This window comes from Schistocerca nitens, chromosome 7, assembly GCF_023898315.1.
Source record: "Schistocerca nitens isolate TAMUIC-IGC-003100 chromosome 7, iqSchNite1.1, whole genome shotgun sequence".
NCBI lineage: Eukaryota > Metazoa > Arthropoda > Insecta > Orthoptera > Acrididae > Schistocerca > Schistocerca nitens.
In genome coordinates this window covers 480,723,231-480,745,552 of record NC_064620.1, presented here as the reverse complement: position 1 = coordinate 480,745,552, position 22,322 = coordinate 480,723,231, and the positions used below count along the sequence as shown (strand labels likewise).

The following is a 22,322-nucleotide window of genomic DNA, read 5'->3' as shown; positions in this document are numbered from 1 at the left end:
CCTGCTGGAATGCTGTTTATTCTTCGACTTTTACTGTCCCTGTTAATATGTATCACTAAAACGACTATCAAACTGGACCACTTTTAGAGGCCTCTACCGAATGAGCACGTGAAATTTCGGTTTAAAAATAATTTTACTTGTGACTGAAAAAAAAAAAAAAAAACCGGCGCTCTCCATTGACACTGGACGACACACGAAAGACGTGATGAGCACTGTCTGTTTGGGCTGACTCCAGCTACGCAATGCAAAAAGAGAAATTGCAAATATCAGCCGAAACACCAGAGGAAATCCGCCCGACAATTCTTAGGAGACACACACACATATTATATATATTCGCTGGAGTGGCGACTTGCCTCCATTAGCACGACTGCGTGCACAATGGGTCGTGCAAACACGTCTTTGTCGTCGCTGTCAGCCGCCGCCCCATAACACGGCCCTGTGGCCGGTCTGCCTGGATGAAGCCCTCCCCCACTATTATTACTATTATTTTTAAACATTTTGCGGTCAGCCGTCATTACAGGCGGCGCGTTCTCGACTTAGGACCCTCTTGCCGCAGCGCTGAACTGCCATTTACGGCAGGACAGTCCGCTTTCCGTCCGCTTTTGACTGTCTTCCTGATGCCCCTTGATGGACGGTTTCGCAGCGAGGTTTACGGCCCCGAACGGAGCCGTGTTTCCTCCAAAGGCTGGAAGTCCTTGCCGAAGACGTACCTCCCCCGTTAATGTCGTGTTTAAAGCGCAGGCGCCCGGCATTTAGTACGCGTTTTAACGTCTTCTTATTACGAAAGCGATGGCCACCGTGAATGTCGCAAAACAACATGTAGCAACACGTCATTTCTTTCCCCTTCCTTGTCTTCTCTTTTGCACGTTGCTGGTGAACGAAAATATAGCGATTTGTGTACAGAAACCGCAGTGGCACTATTTGCTGAGTCACACCGATACTTCTTGCCAATTGAGGGTTGAATAATACTTAGGCGGTTTTCTGTTCTACTGATTTTTATTTGTCTGAGCTAGTTCTCGGCTTATTAGGCCATCTTCAGATAACTATTCGCTATTGTTTACAAGGAGCTTTTGTTCTTACGAACCATACATTCTGCACTAAGATACAATGCACTTACATACGATCTTTGTCTTTGGAATTGCCAAACGGGTCTTTTCACTTTCTGTTATGTAAAACTGTTCTTTAACATAAAAAACGACATTTTATGGTTTGTCAGTACCATGTATGACAACAATTAGAATTATTTAGAATAATACACATTATTTACAAATTTACAATTTTTTGGTATTTGTTGTGAACAGTTGCACTGGACATTAATTGTTGATTGTACAAAAGCCATGTTTTCTTTGGCGGTTACATTTTGTTATTAGAAGATTGTGCATTAATATATACCAAATATCACATTGTTACAACTGAGTTACAGTTAGGAATGTAAACACATAAGGGATATTACATTATATTGGGTTGTGAATTTGTTTACTATTGGGACACGTTGTGGTTAGTAGCAAATTTATTTTATTGTGTAAAGTTTAGGAGTATTGATGTGCTCAGTTGCAACTGGTCATTTAGGAAAAGCTGAAATTAACAAACACTTAGCCCTAAATCCCCAGCTGGTCCTAAATGACCAATTGCAACTGGGCTCATCACCTCTCTTAAACTTTACACAATAAAGTAAACCTATTACTAACCACAAAGTGTCCCAATAATAAACAAATTCACACCCCAATATAATGTAATATCCCTTATGTGTTTACTTTAACAACTTTAACAACAAGAGTAACATCACACGTCCCTAGGGCAAGCGTGAAGTTTTTGCTTCTTCCGCTCAGTCCGCCGTTAATGTGGCATCTGGAAACAAAATATCACGCTGAAAACATAGGCAGTTCAAACCGTGTGCAGCTGATGGATGAAGGTGAGTAACGATATCCACTAAACTACATTCAGAGTCACTTAGTACCCGTGCAGTGACTATTGGATAGCAGTGTTGCTTGTGAGGAACATTGTCAACTAAAAGATTAAACTTGTTTTATCGGTGATCCTTGGAATAAACTTAAACAGATAACTTGTGTGTAATGTAAGCTCGCTGTTGCTGAGCAATAAACGCGAATATACGTAAGTAGTTGGTTGCAGCTGTAGGGCGCACTTGGAAACTTGCCCCCTGTTCTTCTGATGGCTGCGTAACTATTGGCACGCAACGTCCAGGCAGCTCCACAACAGGAGTGCTAACTGTTCTTGAACTCGTCTGCGAACGCTGTGGCCGGCTTATCCTCTCACGGATCAGATACTCCGGCGAGAGTTTAGCAGGAACGATGTGGACAGAGTACCGCGTCCACCGAGCTGTGTTATTCCCGGGTCGTGCGTTGCTACACTCAAGACGTTAAGTCTTTCGCGTCCAAGGTCTTTCATCGTTACAAAACATTCGTGGTCATTGCAGCGATGTAGCTCTTTGCTCATCTGCTTACGTACGAGGTGCATTCAAGTTCTAAGGTTCAAAAATGGTTCAAATGGCTCTGAGCACTATGGGACTCAACTGCTGTGGTCATAAGTCCCCTAGAACTTAGAACTACTTAAACCTAACTAACCTAAGGACATCACACACAGCCATGCCCGAGGCAGGATTCGAACCTGCGACCGTAGCGGTCGCGCGGCTCCAGACTGAAGCGCCTTTAACCGCGCGGCCACTCCGGCCGGCTAATCGCCCTGCAGACGTACACATTTTTCACAACGCTGACGCCATGATTCCATGGCAGCGGCGAAGGCTTCTTTACGAGTCTGTTTTGACCATTGGAAGATCGCTGAGGCAATAGCAGCACAGCTGGTGAATGTGCGGCCACGGAGAGTGTCTTTCATTGTTGGAAAAAGCCAAAAGTCACTAGGAGCCAGGTCAGGTGAGTAGGGAGCATGAGGAATCACTTCAAAGTTGTTATCACGAAGAAACTGTTGCGTAACGTTAGCTCGATGTGCGGGTGCGTTGTCTTGGTGAAACAGCACTCGGGCAGCCCTTCCCAGACGTTTTTGTTGCAGTGCAGGAAGGAATTTGTTCTTCAAAACATTTTCGTAGGATGCACCTGTTACCGTAGTGCCCTTTGGAACGCAATGGGTAAGGTTACGCCCTCGCTGTCCCAGAACATGGACGCCATCATTTTTTCAGCACTGGCGGTTACCCGAAATTTTTTTGGTGGCGATGAATCTGTGTGCTTCCATTGAGCTGACTGGCGCTTTGTTTCTGGATTGAAAAATGGCATCCACGTCTCATCCATTTTCACAACCGACGAAAGGAAAGTCCCATTCATGCTGTCGTTGCGCGTCAACACTGCTTGGCAACATGCAACACGGGCAGCCATGTGGTCGTCCGTCAGCATTCGTGGCACCCACCTGGATGACACTTTTCGCATTTTCAGGTTGTCATGCAGGATCGTGTGCACAGAACCCACAGAAATGCCAACTCTGAAGGCGATCTGTTCAACAGTCATTCGGCGATCCCCCAAAACAATTCTCTCCACTTTCTCGATCATGTCGTCAGACCGGCTTGTGCGAGCCCGAGGTTGTTTCGGTTTGTTGTCACACGATGTTCTGCCTTCATTAAACTTTCGCACCCACGAACGCACTTTCGACACATCCATAACTCCATCACCACATGTCTCCTTCAACTGTCGATGAATTTCAATTGGTTTCACACCACGCAAATTCAGAAAACGAATGATTGCACGCTGTTCAAGTAAGGAATTCGTCGCCATTTTAAGTATTTAAAACAGTTCTCATTCTCGCCGCTGGCGGTAAAATTCCATCTGCCGTACGGTGCTGCCGTCTCTGGGACGTATCGACAATGAACGCGGCCTCATTTTAAAACAATGCGCATGTTTTTATCTCTTTCCAGTCCGGAGAAAAAAAATCGGAGGCCTTAGAACTTGAATGCACCTCGTAATACAGGCTACAAATGGGCTTGCTACAAATACGCCCTTTCTGCAAGAGTGAGTTACACTTGAATACGGATCGATCTTCTGAAACTGGTTGCTTTTTATGGCTCAAATGGCTCTGAGGCAGGATTCGAACCTGCGACCGTTGCGGTCGCGCGGTTCCAGACTGATGCTCCTAGAACCGCTCGACAACACTGGCCGGCGGTTGCTTTTTATAAAGGGCATAGTGGCAGAGGTGGAATTTTGCTTACCTTAATTAGTACCAGCCACAGACAAGTAACAAAAGCATAAGCTTCTATTAAAGTATTGCTCGCGTTTGCAGAAGAACGCTTCCCAACGTTAACGCGAGAGTAGAACTCCTCTTTAAAAGTCACAACACCACAGTGTTGAAATACTGAAATGTGTAAACACTTGCCTATAGTCCTCAGTTTCGCTGGTACTTTCAACAATAGAGGGTAAGGACTGATGATACTGGAACAGGCTGTCATACTTGTTTCTGCATTCATGATCAAACAGCAGAGCAGTTTTGTGAGATTGAATGACAAGCTAGACGTAGATGCATTCTTAAAACTTGGGCCTACGACCTGTATAAAATTATTAAGTGATATCTTTTTCCCTTTATTACGCTGCATTTATTGTATTAAACAAAACTCTGTGTGTTTCCACGATCAGCTGCTTGTCCTTTCAGGACAGATCACCCGATAATAGGCACAAAGTCAGAAATTAACTGATTTACGTGTAGAAGTTTGTGTAATAAACAGAGCCTACTTAAGGAAAAAGATACGTCAGTATTTAACTGTACATAATAAACTTCTTTTAAGGTTTAGATGCTGGATTACATGTATGAAACAGAAAATATATTTGTTCCAAATTTTTAGGTGTGGCACTACTGAAGATAGTTTTAATACAATAGCGATCCACAATACTGACCTCAAGAACAGATGCCTCTCTCCATCAATGGTAATGCCATACAGTCCAAAACATGCTTAAAATTTACATAAATGATCAGTAAAATTCGAGTTGTAGTTGCGGTTGCCAAAGGAACTTTATCTCCGCATTTAATGGTACGAAACGATGGACTCGGTGCAAGACGTAGTTTTATTTTAGGCATTCAGTATGCAGCGTATCGCATTGGAAGATGAAACTATGCCGATAAGCAGCACAGCTAACGCAATGTGAAAGAATTCATTTTTCAATTCAGTTCAATAGGTACAAAGCAGCTAACTCAATAAACTGAATTCTATAATGCACCAAAAAGTAGAATAATAATCTGAATGTCTGTGAAGTGTCAATGTTTGGAAAAGCATATCTGAAAGATTCTAACTGTTGAATTATCGCAACAGCGTAACTGGGCTACGATGGATGTTCATATAAAGTAGTGCATCTTATTGACGACAGGTTCCAACGTTTTAAGAATAAGTTAGGAGGTGGTATGGGATGAGGTATATATAGAAAGAGGTACAATGTGAAGTTCAGTATATTCCATAACAAACTAGTGCCAGAATCTGAAAGAAGGTTTACTAAAAAGTTATTTGGGAAGGCGGTTCTACTTAAAACAAGTATTTGCAAAGTCTGTTAAGAAAACAAGATAACAAAAGGGACTAAAATTTCTAATAAGAGAAAAAGGGAACTTTATATGGTGGCGAGAATAAGTCAAGATCCCAGTTACTTGCATTCCACAAAAATACTGTAATATTTTAATGAAAGTCTTTAAAATGTCCAGAAATATGCATTTTCTGACAGAATAATGCAGACAATATGGTTAAAACTATATGGGACATTGTGAAACGGGAGACAGGATGAGCAATATTCAAGATACGATAACAATTGAACCAAATGACAGTGCTGTGACCGATAATTTACAGATTGCAAATATTTCTAACAATCGCTATGTAAATGTAACAGAAATAGGATAAAATTACTCAGTTGAAGAAGCAAGAGAATATATGAAAAAATCATTCCACAAACTAAAAGCAAGTATCAGAAACATCCTTCACTGAAATTAACAGTATTATAGAGGTGCTGAAAAATAAAAGCTTATACGACATAGATGAAATTTCTAACAAAATTCTGAAAAGTAATGTTTTCCTATACCGCATAGAATATGTAATTTTTAAACGTCTTTATAAGAAAAATGACAAGAAAGATTATAATAATTCTCATCGAGTTTCCTTACGGACATCATTTTCTGAAATATTCGAGAAACTGTACTCAAGAGGAGTATGACGTAGAAATAACTTACATAGTACATCACTGTTGGATTTTCAGAAGGGTTGCTCGACAGAGAATGTATTTTACACATTTACGTGACTTAAATAACAAAAAATCGACAGCTCATATTTTTTTGCGATCTTGGGAAGGTGTCTGAGTGCGTAGCTCACGTTAGAAAAACATAAGTTGTATGGAATTGGCGCTTTCAGCAAAATTGGTTTGGACAAAATTAAAAAAAAAACAGAATGCAAAAATGTTGCGCTGAATAATTCAAACCATGTTGAAAGAAAAAGAAATTTTAGTTACTGGGCAAAAACCACGAAGGGAGTCCCACAAGTTTTAATTTTCGATTCTCTCCTATTTCTTACGTAGGTGTATGACCTTCCACTTAACATACACCAAGCAGAGTTGGCATATTTTTCTAGACGACACTAATGTTATAATAAATACCGTTAGTGAGAAAAATTTTTAATAATGTTTCTCATGAATTATTAACTGGATCTGTGAAAATTGCCTTTCCTTTAATTTTGAGAAAATACGTTATAATCATCTCTGTAGAACAGAGACATACCAACAATTGATGTAGCACATGAACAGAAGTTAGTGAAGAGAGGAGAACGCTCAAATGTTTGGGTGTACGTATTGATAAAAAACCTTAGCTGGAGAAACCATGTAACTGAGCTTTTCAATCAAGTGCAACTAATTTTGCTCGTTTGGTAATTACTAGACTGGGAAACAAAACGAATAAATCTCAAGACATATTTTCCATATTTCCACTCAGTATTGCCTTGTGGAATAATTACTTAGAAAGAAATGGATTGGAGAAAAGGGAGCAGTAAGAACAATGTTGAGTTCACTCACGGTAGTGATTTAGGCACCTCTTCAAGGAGTTAAGCATTTCAACTGTACCAGCAGAATACATATATTCCCTAATAAGATTGGTCGTAAATAACACATTACAGTTTGAGGAGAACAGTGATGTCCATACCAACAACAGCAGTGGAAAAAAATGACCTTTATTACCCCATATTGAAGCTATCTTTGGTTGAGAAAGGTGTTCAGTGTACTGCAACAAAATAATCTTATCATTTGGCCCATACCGTAAAGTATCTGTCGGGTAGTAAAGCAAGTTTTAAATCTAACCTTAAGTCGTTTCTCCTGGACAACTCCTTCTATTCCTCAACGAGTTTTTATTTAACAACTAGTAGCCTGTAAAAAAAAATAACTTTTTAAAGTGTAGAGGTATGATTGGGACTAAAAAAGTACTGCTAAAGTAATACTAATACATTTACATTTCCCGTAAAAATGGTGATAAAAGAACCGTTCAAATGATCTATGGAATATGTAACTAATAAATTACGGATTCAACTTAACATGCTGCATCACTTCCCAGAGGAATGACTAGTAGTTGTACTGGGTACCCTCCGCCACGCACCGTACTGTGGCTTGCGGAATATGTATTTGGATCTAAAAATGGAAGGAAAGGGTGAGAGATACCATGTGAGAAATTTACAGGAATAATCACCACCTGGCCATCCAGGTCGAGGTTTTCCTTGTCTCGCGAAATTTCTGCTGGAGTATACTGGGACGTTTCTCTTAAGAAGGTCAAGCTGATTTCCTTTCTTATCGTCCTACTGAACCAGTTTGCTGATATTGTCCGTGGCGATATAAGATCTAACCATCCTCATTCGTTAAGACACTGCCAAGCGGGATTCAGAAAACTATTTACTGTGTAAACAGTAATTCCAATAGTACTATTAAGAATGCTGATGACACAAAAAAATGAATAACGTGTGGATTTTCCGGTCAACAGAGGAAACACAATGTGTTTACTTCCGCGCTTTACGGAAAACCAGAACTCCTAGACAAAGTAAACAAAAGTGCCGTACACCAGTCAGCTCCCACGTGACGTTGTGGTGTTGTTCCAGCAGCTAGCAAGTGAAAGGACTTCTCAGCGGAGGCCGTCGCTATTTTCGCATGAACTTTGCGGGATCGGAGGATAGCCTTTCAGTTGTGAGTCATTCAATTAGAGAAAAAAGGATACTGTGTACCTCCAACTATCTCACGTATAAGTGAAAACTGGGAAAGGAGAGAAACGAAGCGTTTGAGAGGCGGCGCTATGGAAGGATGCTGAAAATTAGGTGGCTTGGTAAGATAGGGAGGTCCTCGGCAGAAATGGCGAGGAGAGGAGCATGTAGAGAACACTGAGAAGAAAAAGCGATAGGACATCCGTTAAGACATAAGGGAATGACTCCCATTGTGCTACAGGGAGCTGTAGATGGTAAAGACTGATATGGAAGACAGAGACTGGAATACATCTAGCAAATAACTGGAGACTTCGAGTGTAAGTACTCCTCTGAGATGAAGGGTTTAGTGCAGGACAGGAATTGGTACGGGTCGCTTCAAGCCAGTCTATGAATGATGAAACAAAAAGTACAGTTTTCTAGATTCTTAAATGTAGAACGACCAGTGGATTACATTAAAAAATAAGCAGAAGTAATTCAAAACTTCCTGGCAGATTAAGACTGTATGCCGGACCGAGACTCAAACTCGGGACCTTTGCCTTTCGCGGGCAAGTGCTCCACCATCTCAGCTACCCAGAGCACTTGCCCGCGAAAGGCAAAGGTCCCGAGTTCGAGTCTCGGTCTGGCACACAGTCTTAATCTGCCAGGAAGTTTCATATCAGCGCACACTCCGCTGCAGAGTGAAAACATCATTCTGGAGAAGTAATACATACAGTTCGGACAATATCGTTTGTTTTATAGAGTCTCTCCAGTATAAAATCTGGGTTCATCAGCTGTGCATGAGTTCGAAACACGGCCACGGAAGATACAATTCAGCAGTTGTTGTGATCACATTCGGTGAGAAATTTCAGACAGAATTCAGATGTTTCGATTCGTGAGCTACGCAGAAAGAAAGCGTTCAGAGTGAACTCAGTGCTGCCAACTGCAAGCAGCTCGAAGTGGTCGAATAGCGGCGGCGGTGTGCGGCCCCCCGCAGCGGCCGCATCTGGCTTCCCAGGGCAGCCGGGCGCGTTCTAATCCCGGGAGGCGGCCATGCAGCAGTGACCTCTGACCCCGGCCGCTGTATTTCATGTACCAGCCGGCACCGCATGTGGCGTACCGTACGGCAGCGCCAGCCACGCACTGGCTTTCAGCAACTCCTCTACCCGTCTCTCTAACACACACACACACACACACACACACAGGCTCTCTCGTTACAGACACTACTATACTTGTCGGCACACCCGGTACCGGAAAAATGCAGACAATCCGTCATTCTGTTTCCTGGGCAAGTGAACTGACCAACACTCTTAAACTGAGTAGAGGAAAGGCCTAGTTCGTGACTAGAGAGGCTGGCTATGCGTGTGTGTGTGTGTCTGTGTATGTGTGTGTGTGTGTGCGTAAGAGAGAGAGAGAGAGAGAGAGAGAGAGAGAGACGGTTGCAAGCCAGTGCTTACATACTTACAGTATTTTCCCAGTACTGGAAATCTGCAGAGGAATTCCGCCTTATGCATGACACCGTTATATAGTTTTGTTTTCACCCAGACATGTTTCTGCACTTTTTGCGCTGTCTTCAGTGGGTTTATCTGCTAACTTTCTTAGTGAAGAATTGTTGTTATATGTTAACCTCTTGTGTGGCCTTTATGAGGTTTTGGCACAAAAGTATTTACATTTGTAAATTGAGCTATTGTTAAGCGACCAATATTTTACATTAGTTTACGTACAGTACACTTTTAAGACATACATTACCGTGTTGCGGCATTATATCTTGTTCATCTACGATATGTATATAGATTTTCGCTTTATAGTGATTTTGGTACTAAAATGGATATATACTTCACATGAAGTTATTAGACGTGTGTGGTGGTAGCTATAAATTTACAACACAATATGCAGCTTGTCTTCAGCAAAAACAAAAGCGTTTGATATTTTTCTGTTTGTTTTTCATCTCCATTTGGAAACTGCTGTATATCTGGTCCATCACCTCGAATGAGAGTGTCCGCACGTTTCAACGTTGCGGGAGTAACAGCCGTGTGTGGCCGGCCGTAACGCGGGAGATCGGACAGGTTTTCGCGGCTTTTTCGCAATGACGACAGACGACTCTCGGTGCTTTTGTTCATTGTCAGGTCTCTGAAGACATTCTGCAAGCACCTATGAACATCTGCGATGCTCCGGATGTTCAGAGTAAGTTTATTATGCCGAATTCATGCTATTTATTCGTCATTTATTCTGTCAGACAAGTTTCTATCCGCTCTCCTACCTTTTTAGACGTCTGTACCCTCTGAATTTTCAATCCTTCAGATGTCACCCACCTAGATATTCACAGGGCGTACTGCCTCAGGTGATACCCGACACACTTTTTTCAGAGACAACTTTAGTGAACAAACGAATTCTGGGTAATCACACCAAAGGGAAAGAGATTGAAAAGTAAGAAATTAATGTTATCATTTTAAGTAATCATTTTGCTCTGCGGTATACACATGTATAAAACTTTTCAGTGTTCATGAAACCCAAAGCTAAAAGAAGTGGGCCAACGTCTTTTACTTCAACACGTGTGATTCAAGTTCGAACACAGAAAAAATTATTGATTGGCGACTCCACAGAGTGCTATGTGCACAACGACCATATACGTGAAATTAGATGGAAGGTCAGCGTTGGCCGTAATATTGATGGTTTATTAACAGCAAAATCGATTTTCAATCACATAGTGATCATCTTCAGTGCTGTGGTGTACAAATTAAACTCATAGGCACTGGTGTCAAGTTATTATCAGTAACCAAAGCTATGAAACAATCACCCAAACCAAAGCCAAAAGAAGTGGGCCAACATCTTTTACTCCAACACGTGTGACAATTTGTAGCGAATCGACTGAGTATTGGCTCCATAAAGTCGACGTGGGCAATATCCTGCCGTCCTCAAACGCAACTTCCCTTCTCACGGGTGTGACAATTAAATTGACGTCAATCTCTGTCGACATCGTCGGGGACTGAACTTCCATCCTTTATCTTCCTTTTTAGGATCGATTCACGACAGGGTCCATGACGACTGTGTAATTATATTTTTATACCACTCATCTGCATTAACCATAGAAATACCAAAGTATTTTCCATTTTTCCGCTCACTCTAAAAAGTTTTTTAATGCCTTAATTTTGGTTGAGTTATGTGAACAACATACTTTTTAAAAAGAGCTAATGAGTCAGTAGGGTCTAAAAGATGAAAATATATTTTAGCACACGCTTAGCAACACATTCGGTGACGTGTACTACCAAGGGAGGGGTTCCTTATGCCCAGCCTGAAACTAAAAATATTGAATACGAAATTCACTGGGGAAAGTGACATCTGCTAATAAGACTTTAATTTTTGGGTCTGAAAAATTTAGAATTATACAATCAGGTAGAGGAAATCATTAAAAACAACAATAAATTTTTTTTAGATTTTAAAAGATAGATTAACTTGCTAGATTAACAAAGTTTCAAAAGATAGTTATAAAGAACCTCCCCCTCCGCCCCCCCTTGGTATTGCGAGGGTTAAACACGTTTTCTTATCGCTCATTTCCACTTGCAAACTATTAAAGTGAAAATGTGTTCTCCGTTCAGGCGAGTCCAAGTGTTTCCACTACGCGTCCTGTTTCACACACGCCACGTTTTAGCACCATAAACCGGAGCTAGAAATGAGCTAGCCCTAGGCACCTGCAGTGAGCGTCGCGACTGAACAGGAATCTCGAGATACGAGCAGCCAGCCTGAGGCGTCCCTCATGTGTGACTAATGTGCGCGGGTACCCTCGCCGTGGGATACTCCGTGCCTGATAATGACGTCTTTGTGACCGAAACGACGCTGGCAGCAAAGAGGACAAACACCTTTTCCTTGGTCTCCTACACACACACACACACACACACACACACACACACACACACAGGTGGGCTCACGCGCCTGCTGCTAAGTGGGCGGATAGGGGAAAAAAATTAAAGCAAATGAGAAAGAGAAACGCTCGTTTCGGGGTGCAAGGTCAGCCGGCCTGCTTTGTGCTGTGGGAGATCTCCCAGACTTTCGCTGATGGCGGAGTGCCCCGCTCTGAGCTTCTTGAGGCTAGCCTCATTGTGCGCTTCCCAGTCTGTTCTCACGCAGATCACTCAGGGACGAGCGAGGACGCTACCAGAAGGAAGAGCTGCCGGCCCCGAGGAGGAGGAAGTGCAGAGGGGAGAGTGAAAACGCTTCCCCAGTGAGAGTACGGTCGCACTAGACGCTTCACCACTCCTATCCAAACAAAGGGAAAATGCCTCGCTCACAGATACGCTAATTTGGTTTCTGGATAGTTCTGGAAGGCAGATAACGTGTCCGCCTAGGCAGCTGCGCAGATTGCTAACCGAAGGGGCCTGGGTGCGAACCCCGCTGGGGACTGGGGCTCGTGTTGTCCTTACGTTCGTTTTATCATCTCCGAAATTCTACTATTGAGATGGCCACAGGGGCACGCAGTCCAGTGTTGCGTGCACAGAGCCCTGGATAGTCGTATGGAAATAGCACCTTGTACTTAGCCACTAACAGAAGCAATGTGACCAGCATATACGCATTATTGTAGCAATCAGTGGATGGCTTGATAAAAAACTAAGGTCCGAAACTGGTAGCCATTAAAAAAAAAAAAAGAACCAAAGTCCTGGTGCAATTCTGTCGGTTTCGTAATTTCATTGAGTCATAGTAAGTTGCTGCCTATTGCCATCTAGCAATTAATTGTTGACCAACTCAGTCGACGGAATATCTTCTTCCATCAATCTAAACCTTACGATATGTACAATCTGGTGTTGTCGGATCCGTCTTGCATTTAGTCAACCAAAGTTACTTTTTCCTCGCGGGTGTCTGAGGGTCTTTTGCCACAGTTCGTTTCTTTGCATCTCAGTACATGATTTTCAGCTGCTATCGCATGTCCACTTTGATCTCTCTTCTTAGAAGTGGCTTTAGAAACCCCATTTGAGGCACCTGGATTTTACTTTCCATCATCATCATTTTGCGAGTATTCCACGGGTTTATTTCCTCCGATCAAGCTATTGTGGACGTCATTATCCGTCTATTTTACTATACCTCGCTACTTTGCACGAAAACTGTCGCAGCGGCTCTTTTACAAAACTTCGTTGTTGTTTCTTCCTTAGTTATTTCTCTTCTATTTCTTTAATTTTCTGACACAAACAGCTGAAATGTCCTTACTGAGGGTTAAAAAGTTGCCCTTCACATAATAGTAAGTCACATTCGACGAACATCGATCATGTACATATTCTTCTTTCCTCACTACCATATAAGATCACCGCAAACTGAAGATCTATCTACGCTCAAACATCTGTCATCTTGTGATTGAAAAAAAGAAAGTGTTTAAAATTTCTGCGGTGCGTGGTTCAAAAAAATCCTTGAAGTGGTAAAAATGACACAAATGTTGCACAAGTGAATCAAAGCTACGGTACTAATGGCGGCATACACATCGACAATTCCTAAACTCAAATTTATGCGACGCGCACACAGCGACAGGATGGAATGGCGAGGAAAACAATGAATTATTGTGGAGGACATGTTGAGAACGGTTCAGTTTAAAAGGAGTTATTTATGCTACGTTCCTGACAGTTAGTGGGCACCAAACGAAACGTGTGGTGTTTAAGGGTATAGTTACAGTGCGGTGCCTCTGTAACAACTATGTTCGAAAGGCCGCTCTCAAAATCACGAATTACGGGGGCCTCCTATTTCAGCTAGAAACATGGGGAGAAAAGCTTTTGGTTTATCCCGGACTAGCGGCCAATCGTATAGCCATTCGAGCTACCTACATTAGGCAAGGTTTGAATGATGAGCCGGAGCTCTCAGTCAGAAAAATTCCGCGAATTGATTAATTCCTTTTGCTAAAGATTTTAACTGGATTGAAATTAATTCTCAGGTAATGACAGCATTTGTATGTGCATTTATGGGGCACCGTTCGGATTTTAAGTGCAAAAACAGTCATCCTCCTTCAGATATTACGTGTAATAAAGTCACCTTTACATAACTCCGGACTGGAGGGAACCTGTTGCTTGAAATTTGGTCCACCGGTGTATCGGACCTTGGTCTAAGATCAATTTTAACCATTTGAGAAAATCTTGCTTCGTTTGGATTTTACCCGCAGGAAACACGTTTTTTCGGAGGATTTTGAAACGCGCCGTTTCTAGATTTTGAACTTATACTAGTCGGTTCGAACTTTGCACGAAGGTAGACAAATGAATCGAATAAAAACGGTATTTTTTTATCCAAAAATCTTCATCCGTTGTCTAGATACGATGATTTAAATTGAGCTAAATACAGCACGTAAAATTTGTTCTTACGGAACTGGATCCGCAGAAACAGTATAAAGTGAATCAAATGAATAAAAATGAATTCTAAAAATGAAATTGAGAACTTGCTTTAAAAATCTAGCTTCATTCGAATTTTACGTACAAAAACATGTTTTTTGTGAGTTTCTTTATATGCACTACTTCTATGTTTCATACTTGTGCGAGTCGGTAAAAAATTCGTAAGAAGATACACAGATACATGTATTTAATGGTATTCCTGTAGTCTTGTGAAAGCTTTATCAGTAGCCACGACATAAGCATATAACATGGTTCGAAAGAAAATTAAAGAAATGTGTACCGGATATGTCGTCGCCCGAATCAGCAAAAATTTATATCGTCTGCCATGCTATGGCGGTCTAATGCCAACGTTATGGTATAGTATAAATTTGTAATCAGAATGAAAAATACTCCTATCATAATACAAATAAGGCGAATATGTCCTGGGCAGAGTTATGGACATAAAAGAAGGCAACTAGTCCTTTGACTTATGAGGCAGCTTCACGACATTCACATGAAAATATCTTGACATAGAAATATTCGCGGTTTTTCTCGAATGAACACTACTTCACCATCGCTGTGAGTTCTCTTAGCTGCAGTGCAATTTATAGGCTTAAGTCCGTGATCATGTGACGAAAATCCAGAAGATTCACCAGCCATAGTGAACGAAACATAATGTCATAGGGTTGCAGACCATACATGTAATAGCTGAAAAAGTTTATCTGGATGGGAGGATGGAATTTCTAGAGTTGGATTTGTTCCTGTGGGGAAGCTAAAAGAGTTATTTTATTTCTCGATGGAGGAGGTTGACGTTTTCCCTGAGGGGACTATTTATCCCCAAACCGACGTCCTGTAACATGTGTGGGGAGGGGTGTAAGAATAAAAAAATGGTTGAAATGCCTCTGAGCACTATGGGACTTAACTTCTGAGGTCATCAGTCCCCTAGAGTTAGAACTACTTAAACCTAACTAACCTAAGGTTATCACACACATCCATGCCCGAGGCAGGATTCGAACCTGCGACCGTAGCGGTCGCGTGGTTCCAGACTGAATCGCCTAGAACCGCTCGGCCACACCGTCCGACTGTAAGAACAAATAGACATAATTTTAAGTGCTTGTATAGAATGAGAAACATCTACAATAGCAAGTATCAGGTAGTAGGGGAGTATCTATAATAGGAAGTAGCGCAGACTGGGGAGATCCATGCATCCTAAACTCTAATGAGACACTGTGTCACACTGCGCGACATGACAAATGCCATGTTGTATGACGAAGCATTGCACTGAGGTGACAAAAGTCGTCGGATAGGGGTAGGCACATATAAAGATGGTGGGAGTACCACGTACACAATGTATAAAGGGGCAGTGCATTGGCAGAGCTGTCATTTGTACTCAGGTGATTCATGTGAAAAGGTCTCCGATGCGATTATGGCCGCACAACGAGAAATAACAGCCTTTGAACGTGGAGTTGTAGTTGCAGCTAGAAGCATGGGACACTCCATTTCGGAAATCGTTAGGGAATTCAGTATTCCGGAATCCACATTGTCAAGAGAGTGCCGCGAATAATAAATTTCAGGCATTAGCTCTCACCACGGACAACGCAGTAGCTTTTGCGTAGAGTTGTCAGTGCTAACAGACAAGCAACATTGCGTGAAATAACTGCAGAATTCAATGTCGGACGTACGATGAACGTATCCGTTAGGAAAGCGTGGCTAAATTTGGCGTCAATGGACTGTGGCACCAGATGACCGACGAGAGTGCCACAGCTTACAGCATGACGTCAACTATGGCGCCTCTCCTTGGGCTCGTGGCCACGTTGGACCTTAGAAGACTGGAAAACCGTGGCCTGGTCAGATGAGTTCTGAATTCAGTTGGTAAGAGCTGATGGCAGGTTTCGAGTGCGGCGCAGACCCCACAGACAAGTTGTCAACAAGGCACGGTGCAAGCTGGTGGTTGCTCCTAACGGTGCGGGCCGTGTTTGCATGGAATTTCTAACAACCCTACCACAACAAAGGTCAAAATTTAAAAATGATTGTGGTGTTGCTCACGCTGCTAAATACTGCATTTTCGGGCAACAACATAGTTATTATGTGGCAGGTGTCATTAGATCACAGTTAATAAAGTCATTTCATGTAATAATGAATAAACTAGGCACTCATCTTTTCGTGTATCCCACTCTGGTCTCGTTGTAAAATCGTGCCTCAATCGTCGAAAATCTAGGTGGTGATGATTCCAAGCTCGGATGCAAAGAGGACTAGGTTTTGTTCTGCTATATTCAAAAGTTTTGTAGATGCGCTTCACAAACCATTCTTGACGATTAAACCTTTCAAAGTTAGCACAATGGTGATGTAAAAAAATAATCAGGACTCCGAATTCAAGTTACACTTCTTTTTTATTGCTTTTGTTGCAATGGCACGTAACACACAAAACATCACTTCACAATACAAAACATACTTGAAAACATCTTCCTCACTGTTAAAGTTCACATTTTATAAACTGGCTACAATATGCGTCTTTCCAACATGACATCCAACACTTAACCTTTTCAAGGTCCGACTCTCTAACAACTAACTAATAATCGCTTACGCGCCCAAAAATTAGAGTTACAAGTACGTCAAAGATCATAGTGACAAAAGAAAGAATACACATAAGAATAATATCATTGCAATATAAACATATCGGTGTATCACAAATGAAATCAAATCTTAATTTTGTCTCAGAAATATGTTAACAGGAACACATTAGAATATCGCTGGTATCGAGAGGTTGAGTTGAGGTGCCGTAATGGTTACGTAATTCAAGTACCATTACAAATTGCCGGGTCCTTTGATCCAAGTGAACCGATCATTGCCTCGAAATATTAATGCTCGGTTAGTTTGAAACCACTGCGGCCATTCATGGACTTCATGCTCCTCAACAGTGATGGAATTTTTTATGGACGTGATGCGCCATGTCACCGGGACACAGTTGTTCGTGATTGGTTTGAAGATCTTTCTGGACAATTCAAGTGAAATATTGAGTCACCCAGTCTGCCCGACGTGAATCCCAACGAATATTTACGGGACGTAGTCGGGAGGTCAGTTCGTGCACAAAGTCCTACACAGGCAACACTTCCGCAGTTATGGACGACCATAGAGGCAGCATGACTCAGTATTGCTGCAGGGAACTTCCAACACCTTGTTGAGTCCATGCCACGTTTAGTTGCTCCACTGTACCGGGCGAAAGGAGGTCCGACACTATCGGACTTAATATCTGAGGTCATCAGTCCCCTAGAACTTAGAACTACTTAAACCTAACTAACCTAAGGACATCACACACATCCATGCCCGAGGCAGGATTCGAACCTGCGACCGTAGAGGTCGCGCGGTTCCAGACTGAAGCGCCTAGAACCGCTCGGTCACACCAGCCGACCCAACACGATATTAGGCGACCTTTTTCACCTCAATATATGACGTACCGAAGGTAGTGATAATAATGAAAAGCGCGGATATGTCAAGATATTTTGATTTATTTGTCTTGAAGTTACCAGATAAGTCCAAGAGATAGATACACTCTTTTACATCCTTAACTCTGACCAGGACAGATTCACCTTTTTTTCTGCTGCGATAGGTGCTTTTCATTGTGGCATTGCAATTATTGATTTTACGTTATCATAACTGTACGTTGGATAAATAATTCGACTCATTATAAAAGCAGTCCACTAATGGATGAAGTCTATTGTGAGTGACCGAAAAAAGAGATCTTGTGACAGTGATAAATTTTCAAAGCTGGTGTAATCATAAAGGCAATGAAGCCTAAATCGCTGTTCAGGAAGAGCGAGAAAACTACCTGTTGGTTGCGGAATACGCTTTTCGCGACAAAGACCCTGCTTTACGTTGCGGTACAGCCACTGTAGCAGGAAGTAATTTTGCAACCATTAGCGACACGAGTCACCCGAGGCGGCAGGATCTGTGCTCTAATTGGCGCTGCTTCAGCGGAGACAGTTTCTGAGGTTTTCCCGTCAGGCGTCGCCGCCTGGATCTGACGGTTCCCGCGTGGTTCCGTGCTGCTAGGGGCAGGGCGGCACCGCGCACTACACGCCACGTTTCGCCGCGGGGCGCGCCGCTTCCTGCCTCTGCTGTTTACTGCGGTATGCTGAGCGCCGTCAACAAGTACGTCGCGGACAGGCCAGCGACGACGTCAGATTGGTAACCTCAGTCAGTGTCTGCGAAGCTGTACCTCTTCTTGTCTTTCTTCATCTTTACTGGCTTGTGAAAGTACGCTCATTAGTGGCTTACGGAGATACTGATGAGACAGGCAGATGCTCCACTGACGGATTGATCATGCGAGATTTTACAACATTATACAAACATCAAGCACATTATTACACAGATTGTAGGAGCCGACAAGTGCGAGATTTATTGCACAGTCTGGTTAACAGCTCACGCAGCTAAGTTGCTGAAAAAATGCGTGTGTTTGTGTGAAGTCCTAAGGGTTCATCTGTCCATAGACTAACTTATTCTAAGAACGACATACACATCCATGCCCAAGGGAGGACTCGAACCTTTATCGGGAGGGCCGCGTAATACGTGACATGGCGCCTCTAACCGCGCGGCCACTCCGCGCGGCAAGTTGCTGACAAGAAAAAGAATTAGCTCTCCGTCTTCAAGCCCCAAGTGGCCTACCGGGACCATCCGACCGCCGTGTCATCCTCAGTGGAGGATGCGGATAGGAGGGGCGTGGGGTCAGCACACCTCTCTCCCGGTCGTTATGATGGTACCCTTGATTTAAGCCGCTACTATTCGGTCCAGTAGCTCCTCAATGGGCATCACGAGTCTGAGCGCACCCCGAAAAATAGCAATAGCGCATGACGGCCTGGATGGTCACCCATCCAAGTGCCGACCACGCCCGACAGCGCTTAACTTCGGTGATCTCACGGGAACCGGTGTATCCACTGCGGCAAGGCCGTTGCCGACAATAGTAAAAAGAATGGAAACGAAAATCGAAGATCTGTCAGTTGACGATCAGTTTGGCTTTAGGAAAGGTAAAGGCACCAGAGAGGCAGTTCAGACTTTGCGGTTGATAACGGAAGCAAGACTGAAGAAAAATCAAGATGCGTTCATAGGACTTGTCGATATGAATAAAAGTGTTGGACGGTTTGAAACAGTGCAAGATGTTGGAAATTTTGGGACACAGAGGAGAAAACTATAGCGAAAGACGATATTTACGAGAAGGAGGGAAAAATAAGAGTGGTAGACCAAGAACGAAGTGCTCGGGATAAGAAGGGTGTCAGTCAAGGACGTAGTCTTTCTCCCCTACTGTTCCATCTAGCAATGAGGGAAATAACAATGGTTCAAAAGTAGGATTAAAATTGAAGGTGAAAGGCTATCAATGATAAGATTCGCTGATCACCTTGCTACCGTCAGTGAAAGTGAATCTGATGTGTACAGAATATGGACTGAAAGTAAATCGAAGAGCGACGAAGGTAATTAGAAGAATCAGAAATGAGAAAACTGAGAAACTGGTAATCACGAAGCAGATGAAGTAAATGAATTCTGTTTCCTTGGCAGCAGAGTAACCAGAAATGTTCAAATGTATGTGAAATCTTATGGGACTTAACTGCTAAGGTCATCAGTCGCTAAGCGTACACACTACATAACCTAAGTCACCTAAGGACAAACACACACACCCATGCCCGAGGGAGGACACGAACCTCCGCCGGGACCAGCCGCACAGTCCATGACTGCAGCGCCTTAGACCGCTCGGCTAATCCCACGTGGCAGCAAAGTAACCCATGACCGACGGAGCAAGAGGGAAGTAAGAAACAGACTATAACTGACGAAGTGGGCTTCCTGGCCAAGAGAAGTATACGAGTAACAAACATACGTCTTAACTTGAGGAAGAAGTTTTTGAGTATCTACGTCTTTAGCACAGGACAGTATGGTAGAGGAAAATGGACTGTGGGGAAATCGGAACAGAACTTAATCGAAGCATTTGAGATGTAGTGCTACAGAAGAATGTTGAACATTAGGTGGACCATTAAGGTAAGCAATGAGGAGGTTCTCCGCAGAATAGGCGAGGAATGAAATACGTGGAAAACACTGACAAGAGGAAAGGACAGGATGATAGGACATGTGTTAAGACGTCAAGGAATAACTCCTATGATATTAGAGCGAGCTGTCGAGGGTAAAAACTCAAGAGAAGGGCAGAAATTGGAATACATCTACGAAATAACTGAGGACATGGGTTGCAAGTGCTACTCTGAGATGAAAAGGTTGGCACAGGACAGGAGTTCGTGACGTGGTGCATAAAACCAGTCAGGATACTGATGATCCAAAAAAATAAATAAAATCATATATTTCAGTGTCACTGTCTGAGCTATAATACCAATGTCGACTCTGAATGCTCTCATGGTAGGAATTAAGCGATAGTTCTGAGGTGTGCGTTTCAGTTTCAAGAGGGAATATAGATTATGCCCTTGAAAGGACACAACGCGTCAGTTAAATAAGCTTCGAGACTGGATTAATAAAAAGTAGACAAAGGTTAAGATGGTGGTTTTAATGCTTAAGATGTTCAATACAGTCTTCCACGACTTGAGTACAATGCGCACCAAACGTTCGTGCAACCATATGGAACTGTCAGAAAAATTCTTCTGTAGGATGTTGTTCAGTTCGTGTGTCACATTGGGTTGAATGTCCGCTATGTCGTCAAAGCGCAGAACTTTCATGTGAATCTCTGCACGCTGTCGTTTTTTGGTAGTTCGTATTGATTACCACAAATTCCGTCACTCGTGATGTTTTTTTCCAGAAAATAGTTTTGCGTTTCAATCAAATTGCTGCAGGCGTCTACCGTCCTTTTTTTGTGGAGTCAAGGTGTGCGGGACAAACTTTGTGCACAGTTTTCTGTTCCTTAGACCACTTTGGAGAATGTCTTGAACACTTGATTTAGAGATGTCTTTCATTGCGATATGTGGCACAAACAACACTGACACACTACAGTCGAAAGGTCACTACTTAAAATGCCTGCCCACAACTGACTGCTCGAATACACCTCTATTGTTGAAGCTGCTGCCTTAGCTATTGCGCTGACGTCGCTTACACGCCAGGAATAAAAGTCTCTAAACTTTTGTACTGACGATGTATGAAATAACCCTATGACGTTTCGTTCCACTCTGTGGCAAACATCGCCAGGAATAAACGTTGATTCATCCCTGAAGATGTCTTCGGAGATGGAGGTGAAACAGCACTGAATAGCTTTCAATATCGAGAGCAGCCTCTCAGCCTAGATCTTCCCACTTAACGACAATCTATCTGCGGTGACGATTGTGTTCTCGGAGGAGTCGTCATTAGAAAATTTGTTCGAAATGCAGAGTAAGTTACAGATGATGAAAGGTCAGCACAAGGACTGGCAGCTAACTGTAAAACGCCAGTAAATGCCATATAATGTGCATAACTAGACGAAACCTCCCGTTGTTTCACAACACGGCCACCGATCAGCCTGTTAATGACAGACTTCATGTATCTAGGAATCTCTGACCAGAGTGATGTAAATTAGATCTACTGCATATTCTAATAGTGAAGACGGCAGGTGGCAGACTGAGATTTATCGGAAGAATTTTAGCAAACTTTAATTCACTTACGAAGGACGTCGCTTATGGAACTTCCGTCTGACCAAATCTTTAGCGCTGATTGTCGGTCTAGAACTTTCACCGAGATGAACTAATGGAAAAGACAGAAAAAGATTCAAAAAACAGTTGAGCGTGAAGGTATTGCTTAGTAAGTGCGAGGCAGTCAATGAAATGTTAAATCCCAACAGAATACGCTGCAAGAAGTGTGTTGTACAAAGCGAAAAAACATTTCCCCTTCAAATTATGCTACTC

At 42.7% G+C, this 22,322-nt stretch overlaps 1 protein-coding gene and 1 pseudogene across 1 annotated transcript in view; both read right to left on the bottom strand.

Annotated features, from left to right (window-relative positions):
* The window catches only part of LOC126194888 (zinc finger and SCAN domain-containing protein 22-like), an 820,246-nt gene that overhangs the window by 758,673 nt on the left and 39,251 nt on the right, over window positions 1-22,322 (bottom strand). The gene's annotated exons all lie outside the window — the stretch shown is intronic.
* LOC126197359 (5S ribosomal RNA) lies at window positions 19,299-19,416 on the bottom strand (annotated as a pseudogene).